This window comes from Canis aureus, chromosome 23 (assembly GCF_053574225.1).
Source record: "Canis aureus isolate CA01 chromosome 23, VMU_Caureus_v.1.0, whole genome shotgun sequence".
In the NCBI taxonomy this organism is placed as follows: domain Eukaryota; kingdom Metazoa; phylum Chordata; class Mammalia; order Carnivora; family Canidae; genus Canis; species Canis aureus.
Window position 1 is genome coordinate 14398933 of NC_135633.1, and position 17939 is coordinate 14416871.

A 17939-nucleotide genomic window follows, 5' to 3' on the forward strand; every position below is an offset into this window, starting at 1 on the left:
TCCTTTTGTTAAATATAGCAGGTATCCTTCCTTTTACTTAAGGCTAATATTTGCATTTTTGCCTTTGATCTCATTCCCCATTTCTTCTTGGTAAGCTTGTTCTATTATTCCTCTTTCACTTATATGAGCAACAGCTCCCTCTCCCCTAGGGCATTCCCATCAGCCTTTAAATATTCTCGTTTCCCACATTGAAAAGATCCTTCTCCTTTCATCTCAAGTCAATGTGCCAAACATGTAATTTTTTAAATAAACAATATTGAGACATCTGGTAGCAACCTAGAAAATTACAAAGCTGTGTCCATACTTCCAATAGTAAATACCCAGAAATACCCCAAGTAAAATATTTAACTTTAAAAAGGAAAATAGAAAACTGATAGAAGAATATTTGGAAAAATTCTTTATAACTTGGGAGTATGAAAGCTCTTTCCAGCCATGACTCAACATATAAGTCATGTAAGGAAAGATTGATGCATTCAACTACATTGCAGTAAAAAAAATAAAAGTTCTACATGGCAAAAGCAAAACAAAACCTGAACACCATAAACAAAGTCATGAAACAAAAGAACTGGAAAAATGTCTGCAACTTATATCATAAACAAAAAAGTAATATCCCCAATATATAAAGACTTTTTGGAAATTGAGAAGAAAAAGGCCAATGACCCCAAGGAAAAATGGATGAAGATATAAACAATAAGACTCTAAGAATTTACTTTAAAAGAAATACAAATTGTCTTAAAACCCATGAAAACATGTTCAAGCCTTTTTATCATAAGAGAAACACAAGATAAAAGTATATAACAATATCAGTGATCACTCATCAGATTACAAAATTTCAAAGGAGTGATAGCATTTTTTGTTACTGGAACTAGGGGAAACAGCTACTCTCACCCTATGATGAAACCCAATAGAAGCCAATTTGATAATGTCCATTTAATCTAGAAATCCCACTTGTGGAATATCAGTTTGAAAATACACCTACACACATGGATTTTCATCTGTATAAGGTTATGCAATGCAGTATTGTGTAGCAGCAAAAGGAAGCAACCTGTGTCCCTCTATAGCTATTAATCTGGGAAGATGTACAAGATCTATTGTTAAGTGAAAAAACATGCAAGCTAGTATGCTGTTTTTGTGTAAGACAAAGGGAAGGAGCATTAATTTACTTTAGTATTTGTTCTTATCCTCCTAAAGAAATAGTGCAGGAACAATTGCACCAAAAATCATAAGATACCTAGGAATAAACCTAACCAAAGATATAAAAAAACTGTACTCTGAAAACTATTAAAAAAACACTGATGAAAGAGAAGACAATACAAAGAAATGGAAAGACATTTCATGCTCTTGGATTGAAATAACAAGGGATATTAAAATGTCTATGCTACCCAAAGCAATCTACACATTTGATGCAATCCCTATCAAAATACCAACAGCATTTTCCACAGAGCTAGAACAAATAATCCTAAAAGTTGCATAGAACCACAAAAAACCCTGAATAGCCAAAGCAACCTGGAAAAAAGCAAAGCAAATCTAGAGGTATCAAAATTCCAGACTTCAAGTTATATTACAAAGCTATAGTCATCAAGACAGTATGGTAACTGGCAAAAAAACAAAAAACAAAAAACAAAAAAACAGACACAGAGATCAACAGAACAGAGTAGAAAACCCAGAAATAAACCAACAACTATATGGTCAACTACTCTTCAACAAAGCAGGAAAGAATTTCCCCACTGGGAAAAAAAGTCTCTTCAACAAATGGTGCTGGGAATACTGGACAGCAACATGCAAAAGAAAGACACCTGACCACTTTCTTACACCACACACAAAAATAAATTCAAAATGGATAAAAGACCTAAGTATGAGACAGGAAACTATTACAGACCTAGAAGAGAGCACGGGCAGTAATTTCTCTGACATAGGCTATAGCAACATTTTTCTAGATCTGTCTCCTGAGGTAAGGGAAACAAAAGCAAAAATAAACTATTGGGACATCATCAAAATAAAAAGCTTCGGCATAGAGAAGGAGACAATCAGCAAAACTGAAAGGCAGCCAAGGCAGCCTATGGGATGGGAGAAGATATTTGCAAATGACATACTCAATAAAGAGATGTATCCAAAATATATGAAGATCTTATACAACTCAACACCCAAAAACAAATAATCCAGTTTAAAAATTGGCAGAAGACATGAATAGACACTTTCCCAAAGAAGGCATACGAATGGCCAACAGACACATGAAAAGATGCTCAATATCAGCATCAGGGAAATACAAATGATAATTAAAACGAGATGTCACCTCAGACCAGTCACAAGGGCTAAAACTAACAACACAGGAAACAACAGGTGTTGCTGAGGATGCAGAGAATAGGGAACTCTCTTGCGCTGTTGGTGTGAATGCAAACTGTTGCGACCACTCTGGAAAACAGTGTGAAGTTTCCTCAAAAAGTTAAAAATGGAAATACCCTATTCAGCAATTGCACTACTAGACATTTGCCCCCTCAAAAAAATATTAATCCAAAGGATACATGCACCCCTATTTTTATAGCGTATTATTTATAACTGCCAAATTACAGAATTAGCCCAAGTGTCCATTGGCTGATGATGGGTAAAGAAGATGTGGTGTGTAAATACATGTATATTTATTTATAGATTTATTTATAATTAACTCTAATATTATTATGTTATATATTTACAATGAAATATTACATTACAATGGAATACTACATTATGATGAAATATTACTTAGCCTTCAAAAAGAATGAAATTCTGTCATTTACAGTGACACGGATGGAGAGTATTATGCTAAGCAAAGTAAGTTGGAGAAAGACAAAAACCATATGATTTGATTCATATTGCGATTTATTTTTTTTGAAGATTTTATTTATTTGAGTGAGACAGAGTGAGTGAGAGTGAGCATGCCTGCATGCACGTGAGCAGGGAAGAGGAAGAGGGAGAAGCAGACTCATCACAGAGCAGGGAGCCTGATGGGGGACTCAGTCCTGGAACTCCAGGACCATGACCTGAGCCAAAAGCAGATGCTTAACCAACTGAGCCACCAAGGGATCCCTCATATGTACAATTTAAAAAACAAAACAAACAGACATGGGGAAAAAGTATAGCGAAAGGCGAAACAAGAAACAGACTTTTTATTTTTTTTTAAGATTTTATTTATTTATTTATTCATGAGAGACACAGAGAGAGAGAGAGAGAGAGGCAGAGACATAGGCAGAAGGAGAACGAGGCTCCATGTAGGGAGCCTGATGTCGGACTCCAAGATCATGCCCTGGACCAAAGGCAGAAACTAAACTGCTGAGCCACACAAGGATCCCCGAAACAGACTTAAAAAAAAAAAGATTTTATTCATTCATTTATTTATTTAACAGAGAGAGAGAGAACACAAGCAAGGGAAGAGGCAGGCAGAAGGAGGGAGAAGCAGGCTCCCTGAGGAGCAAGGAACTGGATGTGGGGCTCAATTCCAGGACCCTGGGATCATGACCTGAGCTGAAGGTAAATGCTTAACCCACTGCCACCCAGGTGCCCCAAGAAACAGACTCTGAAGAATAGAGAGTAAACTGTTGGTCACAAGGGGGATGGGTTAAGTAAGTGATAGGGATTAAGGAGTATGCTTATTGTGATGAGCACCAGGTGTTGTAAGGAAGTGTTGCATCACTAAGTTCTAAATCTGAAACTAATATTACACTGTATGCTAACTAACTGGAATTTATATAAAAACTTAAAAAAAAAAAAAAGAATTAGTGAAGGATTCCAAAAACCTAATAGTTAGTGGTTACATATAGAGGACAAGGTAGGGGATGTGGTTATAAAGAATTAGATGGGGGGATCCCTGGGTGGCGCAGCAGTTTGGCGCCTGCCTTTGGCCCAGGGCACGATCCTGGAGACCCGGGATCGAGTCCCACATCGGGCTCCCGGTGCATGGAGCCTGCTTCTCCCTCTGCCTGTGTCTCTGCCTCTCTCTCTCTCTCTCTCTCTCTCTGTGACTATCATAAATAAATAAATAAAAATTTTTAAAAAAATAAAGAATTAGATGGGCATATGTGAAAATAAGATTTCTCAATGTATAATTTTAAAAAATCTTTGAACCAAATTAATGTAGCACTTATTCAAAAAATAACTAAATTAAAATTTTAAATATTTTGCCATCTGATCTAGGTAGCTGTTCCTAAGCTAACCTAGTTCTCTTTTCTCATTCAAAAATTTTTAGAGTTGTTTCATTGCTGTGTTTATTTCCTTAACTCTCACTCATCAGTCTAGTTTCTGCCCCCATAATAAAAACAAATTGCTCTTACCTATTGTCTCCAGTGACCTCCATATTGCTAAATATGATAAACATTGTTCAGTCTTTCTCTTACATAATCTCTTCCCAACATTTGACAAACTACTTCCCTTCCAGGGATGCCTGAGCGGCTCAGTGGTTGAGCCCCTGCTTTTGGCTCAGGTCGTGATACCAGCGTCCTGGGATCAAGTCCCACATCAGGCTTCCCCTCTGCCTATGTCTCTGCCTCTCTCTCTGTGTCTCCCATGAATAAATAAGTTAGAAAAAAAACCAAACTACCTCCCTTCTAACACATCCTCTTCCTTTGACTTTAATGTCTCCATACAGCCCTAGTTTTCCTCCCATCTCTCTGAATGCCCTTACCTCTCCTCTCCTTCTGCCTCCCCTTTTTTTCCCTCCTTTACCCAAATGTTATATATTGGATTTCCTCAAAACTTCCTTGTAAACCTCTTCCATATCTCTAAGAACTTCGCTCAGAACTATAGACTCAGTTGATAATTGTGTTCTCCACAGTCCTATTTCCAAACCCCTTCGGAACTGAGGCGTTCTGTTCCTGGCAACTCCCTCTGGGCAAGGGGAATGTCTAGAGGCAGACTCATCTGTTGACCTCACTGCCAAAATTTCTGGAAGCTGTAGAAGGGAAGTCTGGAGGGAGCACCATAGCATCCACTGTGGATATATGTATTGTGAAGATTATCTCCCAGTATGTGATTTGCCTTTTCATTTTCTTTTCACTGCCTTAAGAAATGATTTTATGAAGTAAAATTGATTTTTCTTTTAAGTTAAATTCTTTTTTCAGCAAAGATTCTACCTCTTTTCTATTGTGAAAAGTACTGCTATGAACATGAGTGTGCAAATATCTCTTTGAAACCCTGCTTTCAATTTTTATGGATATATACCCAGAAGTGGGATTGCTGGATCATATAGTAGTTCTATTTTAAATTTTTTGAGGAACTCCCTATTGTTTTCCATAGTGAACTATTTTATAATCCCACCAACTGTGTGGATTCCAATTTCCCCATATCCTCTCCAACTCTGGTTATTTTCTGTTATTTTTTTTTTTTTATAGCAGCCATCCTACTGGGTATGAGGTTATTTAGTGCTTTCTATGTCTTCTTTAAGAAATATTTGTATATTCCAAGGTTGAAAATATATGCTTCCACACTTAAAATTTTGGCCTTTACATTTAAGTCTATGATACATCTCAAATTAATTTTAGTGTGTGGTATGGGGTATAGGTCAAGGCTCATTCTTTTCAGTTGGATATCCAGTTATTCTGACACTATTTGTTAAAAAGAAAACTTTCCATTCTACATTGAATTTTTTGGCACCTTGGTGAGTTTCTTTCAATGCTGGTTTTAAGAAGAATCCCAACTTCAGACGTGTCAAGCTGTGGAGAAACAAGTATATCGTAGAACTGAGAAAATAGGAGCTTCTTTCCGATTCCTGCAGCACCTCGCAGTTTATGTGGGTCACGCACAGTGAGTGGCATTAGAGCTTTGGATTCAGACAAATCTGGATTCAGACCCAAGTCTATATGGCCTTGAATAATTTACCTAACCTATTTTGCCTCTGTCCCTTATATACACAGTGAGGATTCAATGTTATAACAAGAAATTAAACTATGCAAAATGCCTGGTGTTGCCATTTGATAAGTATCCTTTTCCTCTCATTTTTTCATTTTTCCAGTAAATACTTGTTATCTTCATTGGACTCAGTGGTTTGGAATGTGGAAGAAATTTCTGTTTAAATTCCTTTGTAGTTTTTCAAAAAGACTTACAAGTTGATTTCAAGTTTCTTCGCCCTTAGCAAGGTATGTACCATCTAGTACTAATCTTGTTTTTCTCTGATTCTCTTTTTGCAAATTCTTGAGAGAGTGGTTTGGAAATTATTTGGGAATTTTATCATGTTAAGGAGATATTTAGTAATAATATTATGAGATCATCAGAGATCAGGAATCCTTCAGTTTCAGCTAAAGTAGAGCTTCCCAACTTTAAGGGGCACACAATTCGCCTGAGAATCTTATTATGCTCCATATTCTGATTCAAGAGATCTGAAGTGGAGTCTGGTATTCTGCATTTTTAACAGGATCCCAGGACATGCCAAAGCTTCTGGTGTACAGACCACATTTTCAGTAAGTAGGGGCTAGAGGCTTTAGTTCTCTAGGGGAAAACAATTGAAACCCTGAAGTTCATGAATAAATAATGTTTCCCCTGGCTGAAGGTGCTTTGTTTACATTGAATTTTTACCTTACACCTGCAAGCATTTTAAAAAATATTTTATTTATTTATTCATAAGAGACACACAGAGAGAGGCAGAGACAGGCAGAGGAGAAACAGGCTCCCTGTGGGGAGCCTGATGCAGGACAGGATCTCAGGACCCCAGGATCACGACCTAAGCCAAAAGCAGATGCTCAACCACTGAGCCATCCAGGTGCCCCTGCAAGTATTTGTATAAGGTGAAGCATAAGTAGCCTGAGCACAAATATTTTCTGTCTTAGGAACTCCGAATTTAAATCAGACAATGTAGTTTCATACCTCAGCTTCCCCACTCTCAATCCATTGTGACCTTTGGCAAGTTGCTAAACCTCTCCCAATCCTCTCACAGGTTAGTTTTAAAGATCAAATGAAACTATACAAATACACTTGGCCCAGCTTCTGACTTGTATGTAGCATTTATTAAGTATTTCTTAAATATCAATTTTCTTAGCAACTCTTGCCAGATTAATTCACTAAGTGAAAATAGAGTGCTAGCTAGATCCAGATGTAGGTTCAAGTCCTTACTATGCCTCCGACGTAGCGGTATAGTCATTAGACACTTGGGAACCCAATGTCACTTAGGCATCAAATAAGACTTGATTGGATGTTGTCTTACAGGCCCAAGAGTTCTCATACTCTAATGATCCATGTGGTTCTCAAGTACCACTTCTCTATAAGGTAGAGGCATGAAACATGAAAAGAAACTGTCTCTTCAGTCAGTTGGCTGAACTGACATAGCAAGCCAGGAAATGGGGAAGAAAGACAAAGAAAAAAGAAGGATCCTGAAGTAGTGCTGGGTTCTCTCAGCTCATGACAGCTTTCAGCAGTGAGACCTAGCTCAGGAGGCATGCCCTCCAGAGATGCCTTATCTGTTCCAATGATGTTTACACCCCTTACTTACCACATACCATTAGGCCATAGGAGTGTAGGAGGGCAGAGAGGTACCTGAAATCTGACAAGTCAGGCATTGAGGTTTGCTCAGAGTCCTGCCACCTGTCTCCCCAGGCACACAAAAATAATGTCAAAATGGCCTTACAATTTCAAGTTGTACTACAAAGCTGTGATCATCAAGACAGTGTGGTACTGGCACAAAAACAGACACATAGATCAATGGAACAGAATAGAGAATCCAGAAATGGGCACTCAGCTCTATGGTCAACTAATATTCAACGAAGCAGGAAAGACTATCCACTGGAAAAAGGACAGTCTCCTCAAAAAATGGTGCTGAGAAAATTGGACAGCCACGTGCAGAAGAATGAAACTAGACCATTCTCTCACACCATACACAAAGATAAACTCAAAATGGATGAAAGATCTATATGTGAGACAAGAATCCACCAAAATCCTGGAAGAGAACACAGGCAACACCCTTTTTGAACTTGGCCACAGCAACTTCTTGCAAGACACGTCTCTACAGGCAAGGGAAACAAAAACAAAAATGAACTACTGGGAATTAATCAAGATAAAAAGCTTCCACACAGCAAAAGAAACAGTCAATAAAACTCAAAGACAACCTACAGAATGGGAGAAGATATTTGCAAATGGCATAAAAGATAAAAGGCTAGTATCCAAGATCTCTAAAGAACTTAATAAACTCAGCAGCAAAGAAACAAACAATCCAATCATGAATTGGGCAAAAGACATGAACAGAAATTACGTCAAAGAAGACATACACATGACCAAGAAGCATGAGAAAATGCTCCGCATCACTGGCCATCAGGGAAATACAAATCAAAACCACAATGAGATACCACCTCACACCAGTGAGAATGGGGAAAATTAACAAGACAGAAAACAACAAATGTTGGAGAGGATGTGGAGAAAGGGGAACCCTCTTGCACTGTTGGTTGGAATGTGAACTGGTGCAGCCACTCTGGAAAACTATGTGGAGGTTCCTCAGAGTTAAAAATAGAGCTACCCTATGACCCAGCAATTGCCTTACCGGGGATTTACCCCAAAGATAAAGATGCAGTGAAAAACTGAGACACCTGCACCCCAATGTTTCTAGCAGCAATGTCCACAATAGCCAAACTGTGGAAGGAGCCTCAGTGTCCATCGAAATGAATGATAAACAAGATGTGGTCTATGTATACAATGGAATATTATTCAGCCATTAGAAACGATGAATACCCACCATGTACTTCGATGTGGATAGAACTGGAGGGTATTATGCTGAGTGAAGTAAGTCAGTCAGAGAAGAACAAACATTATATGGTTTCCTTCATTCAGAGGATATAAAAAATAGTGAAAGGGATTAAAGGGGAAAGGAGAGAAAATGAGTGGGAAATATCAGTGAGGGAGACAGAACATGAGAGACTCCTAACTCTGGGAAATGAACAAGGGGTAGTGGAAAGGGAGGTGGGCGGGAGGATGGGGTGACTGGGTGACGGGCACTGAGGGGGCACTTGACAGGATGAGCACTAGGTGTTATGCTATATGTTGGCAAATCGAACTCCAATAAAAAACATATGAAAAAAAAAAAGAAAAACAAAAATAGCCTTACAAATCTCCAACACAAAACTATGAACTTTAAGAATAAAGAAACTCAAGCAGGGATCCCTGGGTGGCGCAGCGGTTTAGCGCCTGCCTTTGGCCCAGGGCGCGATCCTAGAGACCTGGGATCGAATCCCACATCGGGCTCCTGGTGCATGGAGCCTGCTTCTGTCTCTGCCTCTCTCTCTCTCTGTCTCTGTGTGACTATCATAAATAAATAAAAATTAAAAAAAAAAAACTCAAGCAATGTTGATAAAACTACAGGGTAAGGTAGAGCTCTCAACTGCATTTCAAGTTCAGTATATTTTGCATGTACAAGAAAACTTCTGATGCTAAGTAATCAGAGATTAAAGACATATGAATAAATTAAACCACTGTAACCAAATATATGTATGCATATATATATAATATATGATGTATATATATATTATATGTATATAAATGGCAATAGGCTAAAATCTTAATATAGATCACCTCCTTTCTATGTAAAATAATCTCTGGGGGCACCTGGGTGGCTCAGTCAGTTAAATATCTGCCTTTGGCTCAGGTCATGATCCCAGGGTCCTGGGATGGAGCCCTACATCCTGCTCCCTGCTCAGAGGGAAGCCTGTTTCTCTCTCTCGCTCTGCCCCTCCCCATGTTTGTGCTCTCTCTCTCTTGCTCTCTCTCTCTCTGTCAAATAAATAAAATCTTTAAAAAACAAACAAACAACCTCTGCAGTAGGTATTATTATCTACAATATGTGGATGGGGACCCTGGGCCCTAGAGAAGTTAAGCAATTTACCCAAAGATCATAGTTAGTGGGCTGCTATTACTTCAACCAAGGCAGTCTATCTAATTCCTGCTCCATCTTTCCTAATCATTATACTATACTGCTGTACTCTGTGGAGCTAGCTGAGATTTACTCAGTTTCAAAGTCTTCAGTCCAGATTATGTGGGGTTAAATTCCTGAGAGAATATGCAAAAAATTCTAAGCTACCTGAATAGCTCAGTGTGAGATCAGATTATGAGCAGGATAAAGAAGTATTATCTTAACCTAGTAATGATAGCCACATGCCAACATGCATGACAAAGCTCACTTAAATTTTCAAAATACAGGTATATAAGGATTATTTTAGATATAGAAACAGAATCAAAGAGGCTAAGTAATTGATCCATATGAAGGATTCACAGCACTTGGGTTGTAAGAAATAAGAAACTTCACTCAAATGGTCTTAAAGAATAAGGAAATATATTATCCCATTATTAAGTCTAGAGATAGACTGTAGGGTCAGCACAGCATCATGGGTGGAGATGGGGAAGATGATGGGGAGAACAAAGGCAGAAGTGTAGCTTAAATTTAATCTTTCAACTTGCAGCCCAATTGAGAAATACCCGAGACATGCAGAGCAGGACATTCCTCGGGGAGCTCATGGCTGCCTTAGAGTTGATGTTCTATTAGAGACTAAACAACCTTTTGACAATAACCACACCTCCAAGGTCCTAAAACCTCACTTTCAGCATAGAAAAATTCCTTAGAAACTGAAGTTATCTCTATCGTTCTTCCTCCACAAATTTATAAGTATATAATCAGTCACTCCCCACAATCACCAGTGCAGCTCTGTCTCCCCATGGATCCTGTCCCCGTGCTATCATAAAAACACCTTTTTGTTCAGCCATTAGAAATGAGAGATACCCACCATTTGCTTCAACGTGGATGGAACTGGAGGGTATTATGCTGAGTGAAATAAGTCAATTGGAGAAGGACAAACATTATATGGTCTCATTCATTTGGGAAATATAAAAAATAGTGAAAGGGAATAAAGGGGAGAGGAGAGAAAATGAGTGAAAATATCAGTGAGGGTGACAAAACATGAGAGACACCTAACTCTGGGAAACGAACAGGGGTAGTGGAAAAGGACGTGGGTGGTGGGTTGGGGTGACTGGGTGACAGGCACTGAGGGGGGGCACTTGGTAGCCTGAGCACTGGGGGTTATGCTATATGTTGCCAATTGAATATATATATATATTATATATATTCTTTTCTGATATTCTTTTCTGACCATTCACTCTTGGATCCAAACTTCAAATCACATCATTTGACATCCAACGTGGGACTTGAGTCTTCTCTTACAGGCCCAAGAGTCCTCACACTCTAATGGTCCATGTGGTTCTCAAGTACCACTTCTCTATAAGGTAGAGGCATGAAACATGAAAAGAGACTGTCTCTTCAGTCAGTTGGCTGAACTGACATAGCAAGCCAGGAAATGGGAAAGAAAGACAAAGAAAAAAGAAGGATCCTGAAGCAGTGCTGGTACAACTTCTGGGTTCTCTAAGCTCATGACAGCTTTCAGAAGTGAGCCTCCTTACAAACCTGGTGGGTACTTCCTCTTCCTTTACTCTCACAGCAGGGGCTTTTTCAAGTACTGTCTCATATTGGAACACTTTCATGTCAACCGCTCAGGCTGTTATCCTCTAACCTGTGGCTGCCCTACGGGCAGGAGAAAGCCTTTTGACTGGAAGCTACTACCCTAGCCAGAATGGTAATAAGACCCAGAAACTTGATGTCTCCCTTTATTCCTATTCTTATACAAAGTTGTCTTTTTGGGCATGGGACAGCCACCTAAGTCACCAGGATGGCTGCCAATCTTAAGACTCCCGTGTGAAGTTTCATCCTCATTGGTCTAATGTGATCCCCTCTGTTTCTCTGGTCTAGTTGCTTCTGGCCATGAGACCTCCACCAAGAGCCAGACAAAAGCAGTACCTGATTGAATTAAAACCTAACCAGGGACTGTTTCCTAGGAAAGTCAGCTGTAAGAGCTACATGTGTTGAAATGTCATTTAGATCATGGTGGATTTCTATCTCTACTGTTTTCCATCAGTATCTCCTACTAACTACCTAAATTACAAAATTAGGTAATGTCCTCCTTGTAATACTATTTTTAGTGTTTTCTATGGGTTAAAAACAGCAGGTTCTTCATAGCATGGCACAGCACAGCATTTTGGTCCATTGCCAGTGTTCATTTGGACTAGAATGCAATGAGGAAGGGAGCAGATGCTGGCATCCCTCCTACGAGGCAAGGTGTTGTTCATAGTGACTTACTTTGAGACCAGGAACCCCTGACATATCCTGCATGGGACGCCACCTGGGATTCAGGGGGGATTTTTGCTAATAGATCTTTTCTACTTTTCTAGGAACCTGAAATATTATTCTTCAGTCTGTAAGGATTCTTCCTTGGGATGCTTTTTAACTCACTGGAATCAATTTGGATTGAAAGATTTAAGAAAGGATCCCTGGGTGGCGCAGCGGTTTGGCGCCTGCCTTTGGCCCAGGGCGCGATCCTGGAGACCCAGGATCGAATCCCACATCAGGCTCCCGGTGCATGGAGCCTGCTTCTCCCTCTGCCTGTGTCTCTGCCTCTCTCTCTCTCTCTCTCTGTGACTATCATAAATAAATAAAAATTTAAAAAAAAAAAGAAAGATTTAAGAAAGAATAAACTGATCTTCTGTAACATTGCATGACCTCATTACTCCTCATGAAATGAGGAAAAATGGTGCATTTATGGGACATTAAGCTTCAGTATAATCTATAAGGCTAGATCTCTCCTGCAAAAAAAGGGGTTGCAAATGGACTAAGGTACCTTATGTCTAGCCTTCATGGTCTTAAATCAAGACCCCAACCTAAGGCTTCTTACAGAATGTGTCCAACCACTAACCTGGTTAATAAACCCCCTCTAGACATATTGGATGATGACTGTCGAAATAAGCCCATTCCTATCAATAAACCTGGTCTCCTGGAGTAATCATTGGCCAATCTAAACAAAGATGATACTGGCTCTGTTACAACCCTCCTCCTTGTAAACCTCAAGACCCCTTTTCTCCCAGCCCAGTTAGGCATACTAGGAGTAGAACTCCTTATCTCCCAGGGGTTCCACCTAAATCTGGATTTTATCTTCTTAGGGAGGTTGCTAGTAGAGAAATGGGTACAATTAAAGTCCGTGTCCCATTCTCCATAGCAGACCTGGCTCAGATAAAACAACAATTAGAACAATATTCCAAAAACCCTCCTCAATTTATTGAGGCTTTCAACAATTATCTATTATGTTTGATTTGACCTGGCAAGATATATACAACATATCAACTCATTGTTGCACCCTTGTGGAAAAGGAGCTCATCAAAAATTTGCTGATGAACCAACAGCCAGAGATAGAGGTTGTTATCTGATAGGGAGAACTGCTGTTCCCAATACTGAACCTCACTGGAATTACCAAGAAGATAGGGAAGGGAAAGACGACACCATATGCTCACTTGTTTAATAGAAGGAATGAAAAAAGGATTCTCTAAACCTATAAACTTTGATAAAATTCAGGAAGTTTCTCAAGGAGCTGATGGAAATTCAGCTCTATTTCAGGGTCATTTGATAGGAGCCACCTTTGAAAGTATACAAATCTGGACCCAATCTCACCCGAGGGAACAATCACACTAAACATCATTTTATAAGTCAGTCAGCACCTGACAGCCGCCAAAAACTGACTAAAATGGCTCCAGGACCTCAAACCCCCACCCAGTACCTACTAGAAGTAGCTACTGGAGTCTTTAATAATAGAGATGTGGCCTTAAGTCAGGAAAAGAATCAAGAGCTAAATAAATCTCAGGGTAAAATACAGGCTTAAATATCAACTGGCACTATTGCAGATTCCCCACCACACTAGAATAATCAGGCACCCAAAAAAAGCCAGTATCAGAGAAAGGACCAGGTAAGACCCCATGCTATGGGTGTGGCCAAATCAGACATTGAAGCAAAAAATGTCCAAATGTTCTCCACCACAGTCGTGTCCTGTCTGTGCAAAAAAAGGACATTGGAAGAGAGACTGTCCTCATCTCCAGAGAGAGAGACAACAAAAACTCACTTCCCTGCCGAAGAGCAGGAACCAGAGGACCTAGCATGACAGGGCCCTGAGGCTGCTCTGGCTCCCTTTGACATCAAGATGACTGAGACCTGGTATTCTGGATATGAAAGGTAAGTTTTTCAATTTTCTTATTGATACAGGAACCACTCATTCTGTTCTTATTTAGCACTCCAGTCTTACTTGTTTTTCTAGCCATAAAATTGTTGACATAGCAGGAACAACTAAAATGTATTGCCAGACAATGCCTTTAACCTGTAGGTATAGAAACCAATTGGTTACTCATATGTTTCTAGACCTTCCATCTTGTCCCACTCCATTACTTGTACGAGACTTAATGTATAAACTAGGAAGCAGGTTTGCTCTTACTAAGGAAGAGGATGGTTTGTTCTCTTTAACATCTGGAGAATTAAAACCTTACCCTGGTATCCCTTCTAATATCTGGAAGGAAGTAAATCCACAGGTCTGGGATTGTGATGTCTTGGGATAGGCTCTTAAAGTCCAGAAAGTGACCTTAAAGGACCCAACCACTGTATGTCATAAAAAACAATATCCCTTAAAACCTGAGGCAAGAGCTGGGTTACAACCACTTATTGATAAGTTTCTCAAACATGGTAGTTTAAAGCCTTGTCAATCTCCTTATAACTCTCCAATTTTACCAGCAAAAAAAAAGCCAATGGAGAATATTAGATGGTATAAGATTTAAGACCTATAAATGAGGCAGTGATGCCTATTCATCCCATAAAGCTAAATCCATATACTGCACCCACCCAGGTTCCCTGGCATCTCCTAAGTGAAAGAAACACAGCCTATTTGCTTTTGAATGAGCCTCATCTTTAACCCTATGGGCTGCTCAGATTAACCTCAATAGTCTTGCTGCAGAGATTTAGAGAGAATTCTCACCTGTTTGGGGCTGCACTTAGAAAAGACCTCTGTGCTATATCCTTGCCTCAAAGAACTATAACTCAATATTTGGATGATATTTTAACCTGCAGTCCTACAAAAGAAATGTCTGATAGTAATTCTATAACTTAACTTCTTGGTAGACAGAGGATATTGTGTCTCCCCGAAAAAGGCACAAATATCTAAACAAAAAGTACAATATTAGGGGTATGGACTAATACTAGGCCCCTGTACCCTGTCTACTGACAAAAAAAAAAAAAAAGGCTCTATTAGATCTTGGACTCCCACCTACAACTATCCTAAGCGTGGCAAGTTTTTGCTACCTGTGGATTCCTGGATTTGGGCTCTTAGCCAAACCACTGCATGATTCAATTAAACACCCTGAAAAAGAACCTCTACTCTGGACTAAAACCCAGCAGACAGCCTTTCAAACATTAAAAGCTAAGCTTTCATCAGCCCCAGCTTTGTCTTTTCCAAATCTAGAAAAGACTTTCACCTTATGTGTCATAGAAAAACAGGAACAAGCTTTGGGAGTTCTTACCCAGAAATTAAGAAATGAGACAAGGTCAATGGGCTATTTTTCAAAGTCACTTGATAATCGATCACAGGGGTGGCCAGCTTGTCTTTAGGCAGGGGCTACAATAGCCCTTCTGGTAGAAGCTTCAAAACTTACTATGGGACAGTCCTTGACAGTGGTGACTCCATGTCAGGTCCAAAGTGTCTTAGAGACCAAAGACCACCAGTGGTTGACAGGGAAGCCAATTTACTAAATACCAAGCTATGCTTTTAGACACACCTGAAATAATACTTAAAACCTGTCAAACTTTAACCCAACTACCCTTATGCCTGGTTCTGACCATCAATCATACTTCTATGATCAAACATGAATGAGCAGAAATTATCAATCTTGTTTATTTTAGCAAACCAGATTTAAAAGATTCTTCTCTTGAAAACGCAGATGACAGTCAGTTTACGGATGGCAGTAGCTTTATGGATTAGGGAGAAAGAAAAGCCAGATATGCTATAGTTAGTTTAGCTAAGACCACTAAGGCAAAAAGCCTTCCAATAAATACTTCTGCTCAAAAGGCTGAATTAATAGAACTTACCCATGCTTTTCAATTGGAAAAGGCCTAAAAATTAATATTTATACTGACTCCAAATATGCTTCCCTGGTGCTACATGCCCATGGGGTAATTTAGAAGAAAGAGGAATATTTATTGAGCCATAACTCCCCAATCAACTATGGGCCTGGAATAATTACTCTTCTTGAGGTCGTACACCTACCTAACGAAGTAGCTGTAATTCACCTCAGGATCTCAGGGGATATCAAAAGGGTATGACCCTAGAATCCAAAGGAAACAATTTGACAGACTGTGCAGCCAAGCAGGTAGAGCAAAATAAACAAATACTAAGTTTTACAATAAAGCCCATAACTCCAGTCTATTCAGACCACGAAATTCACATAACCCAGGAATGAGGATATTCCAAACAATGCATAGGAATGTCTTGTTAATGAGAAAAAAATCTATACTGAAAAATAACCAATGAAAGATAACACAGGATTTACACCAGGCTACTCGTTTAGGCAAAGGTACTTTAGAACATTTAAATAAAAATATATTTGATGGAGTAAATTTAACAACTACAGTAATACAAGTCTGCCTATCCATATTGTTTGTGCACAAGTAAATCCAAAAGGCACGGTCTGTACACTCCACCCCATCCCTACTTTTAAAACCAGTCCAAAGGTGTGGTTCTTATCCAGGAGAGGACTGGCAGCTTGATTTCACACAAATGCCTCCTTGCAAAAGCTACAAGTTCCTACTAGTGTTTATTGATACTTTCACTGGTTGGATTGAGGCCTTTCCATGTAAGACTGAAAGAGCCAGAGAAGTAACCAAAGCTTTGTTGTGAGAAATCATTCCTTCAAAGTGAAAATGGTCCTTCTTTTACTGCACAAATAACCCAGCAAATAGAACAAGCTTTAAAAAATGTAATATTTTTTACATTCAGCCTGGCATCCACAATCCTCTGAAAAAGCAGAAAAAGCAGATCATACTTTAAAATGGCACCTCACTACACTTAGGACTGAGCACTTTTGAGTCATCCTATGGAAAACCATTTCTTACAGTGGATTTGTTATTGGACGAAGATTACAATACTTTATTGAATTACTCACTCAAGGCTGGTTTAATTCATGTTACTTTATAAATATACTAATCACATGATCCCCAAACCTGATTTAACTATAATTAAAAATCCACCTCATGCAAGCCCCAGAGACACAGGTTATTTAAAAGATTGGAAGTCAGGGGCACCTGGGTGGCTTAGTTGGTTAAGTGGTTGTCTTTGGCTCAGGTCACGATCTTAGGGTCCTGGAATCAAGCCCCGCCTGGGGCTCCCTAATCAGTGGGAAGTCTGCTTCTCTTTCTCTCTCTGTTCCTTCCTCCCCCTACTTATTTTCTCTCTCTCTCTCTCTCTTTCTCTCTCTCTCTCTCTAATGGACAAATCTTTAAAATAAATAAAATAAGAGATTGGAAGTCAAATACAGCAGGGGACTTAAATCCAAAATGGAATATACTCCTACTATAGTGAAGTCAGAGGGGCACTCTTCCTGGACCCATAGATCTAAAATAAAACCTGTACTTCCTTCACAGGAAACCAATGAGCAAACTAACGTGCCTTCTTACTTTTGTGAACCTATAGGAGATCTCAAACTCCCTTTCAGACAACGATAAAAGTTGTACATTTTCTTTGTTCTCTGTTCACAAATTTTAGCACACGGTTCCTTTCTACAATGGGCACAACTTATGCTGAACTTCAAAATCAAACAGCTTGTTGGATATTTGGAATTTTGCCCATGTGAACTATATCCTGGTTACCCTGGTAAATTTCCCCTTTACAAGGCACTGATTGGCACTCTCTGTATACCTATATTTCAGAAAAAATATATAATCCTAATGACACCATGTTTCATGATAGATCTACTGACGATCAATAGGACGTAGGATTTACCAGGACATAACCAGACTTTTTCATGCCCTCAGACAAGTAAAATATTAACTGACTTTGCAAGCCCACAAATCAATGCCTGTCAATTAGTGCCTA

General features: G+C 39.2%; 1 long non-coding RNA gene across 12 annotated transcripts in view; it reads left to right on the forward strand.

The window, feature by feature from the left end:
- LOC144294643 (uncharacterized) overlaps positions 1 to 17939 on the forward strand; it is a 95567-nt gene that overhangs the window by 52733 nt on the left and 24895 nt on the right. For all 12 annotated transcript variants that reach the window (XR_013362004.1, XR_013362007.1, XR_013362012.1 and 9 more), the window contains exons 2-3: positions 5981 to 6104; positions 17610 to 17717. This is a non-coding gene — a long non-coding RNA (uncharacterized LOC144294643). The remainder of the gene's footprint in view (positions 1 to 5980; positions 6105 to 17609; positions 17718 to 17939) is intronic.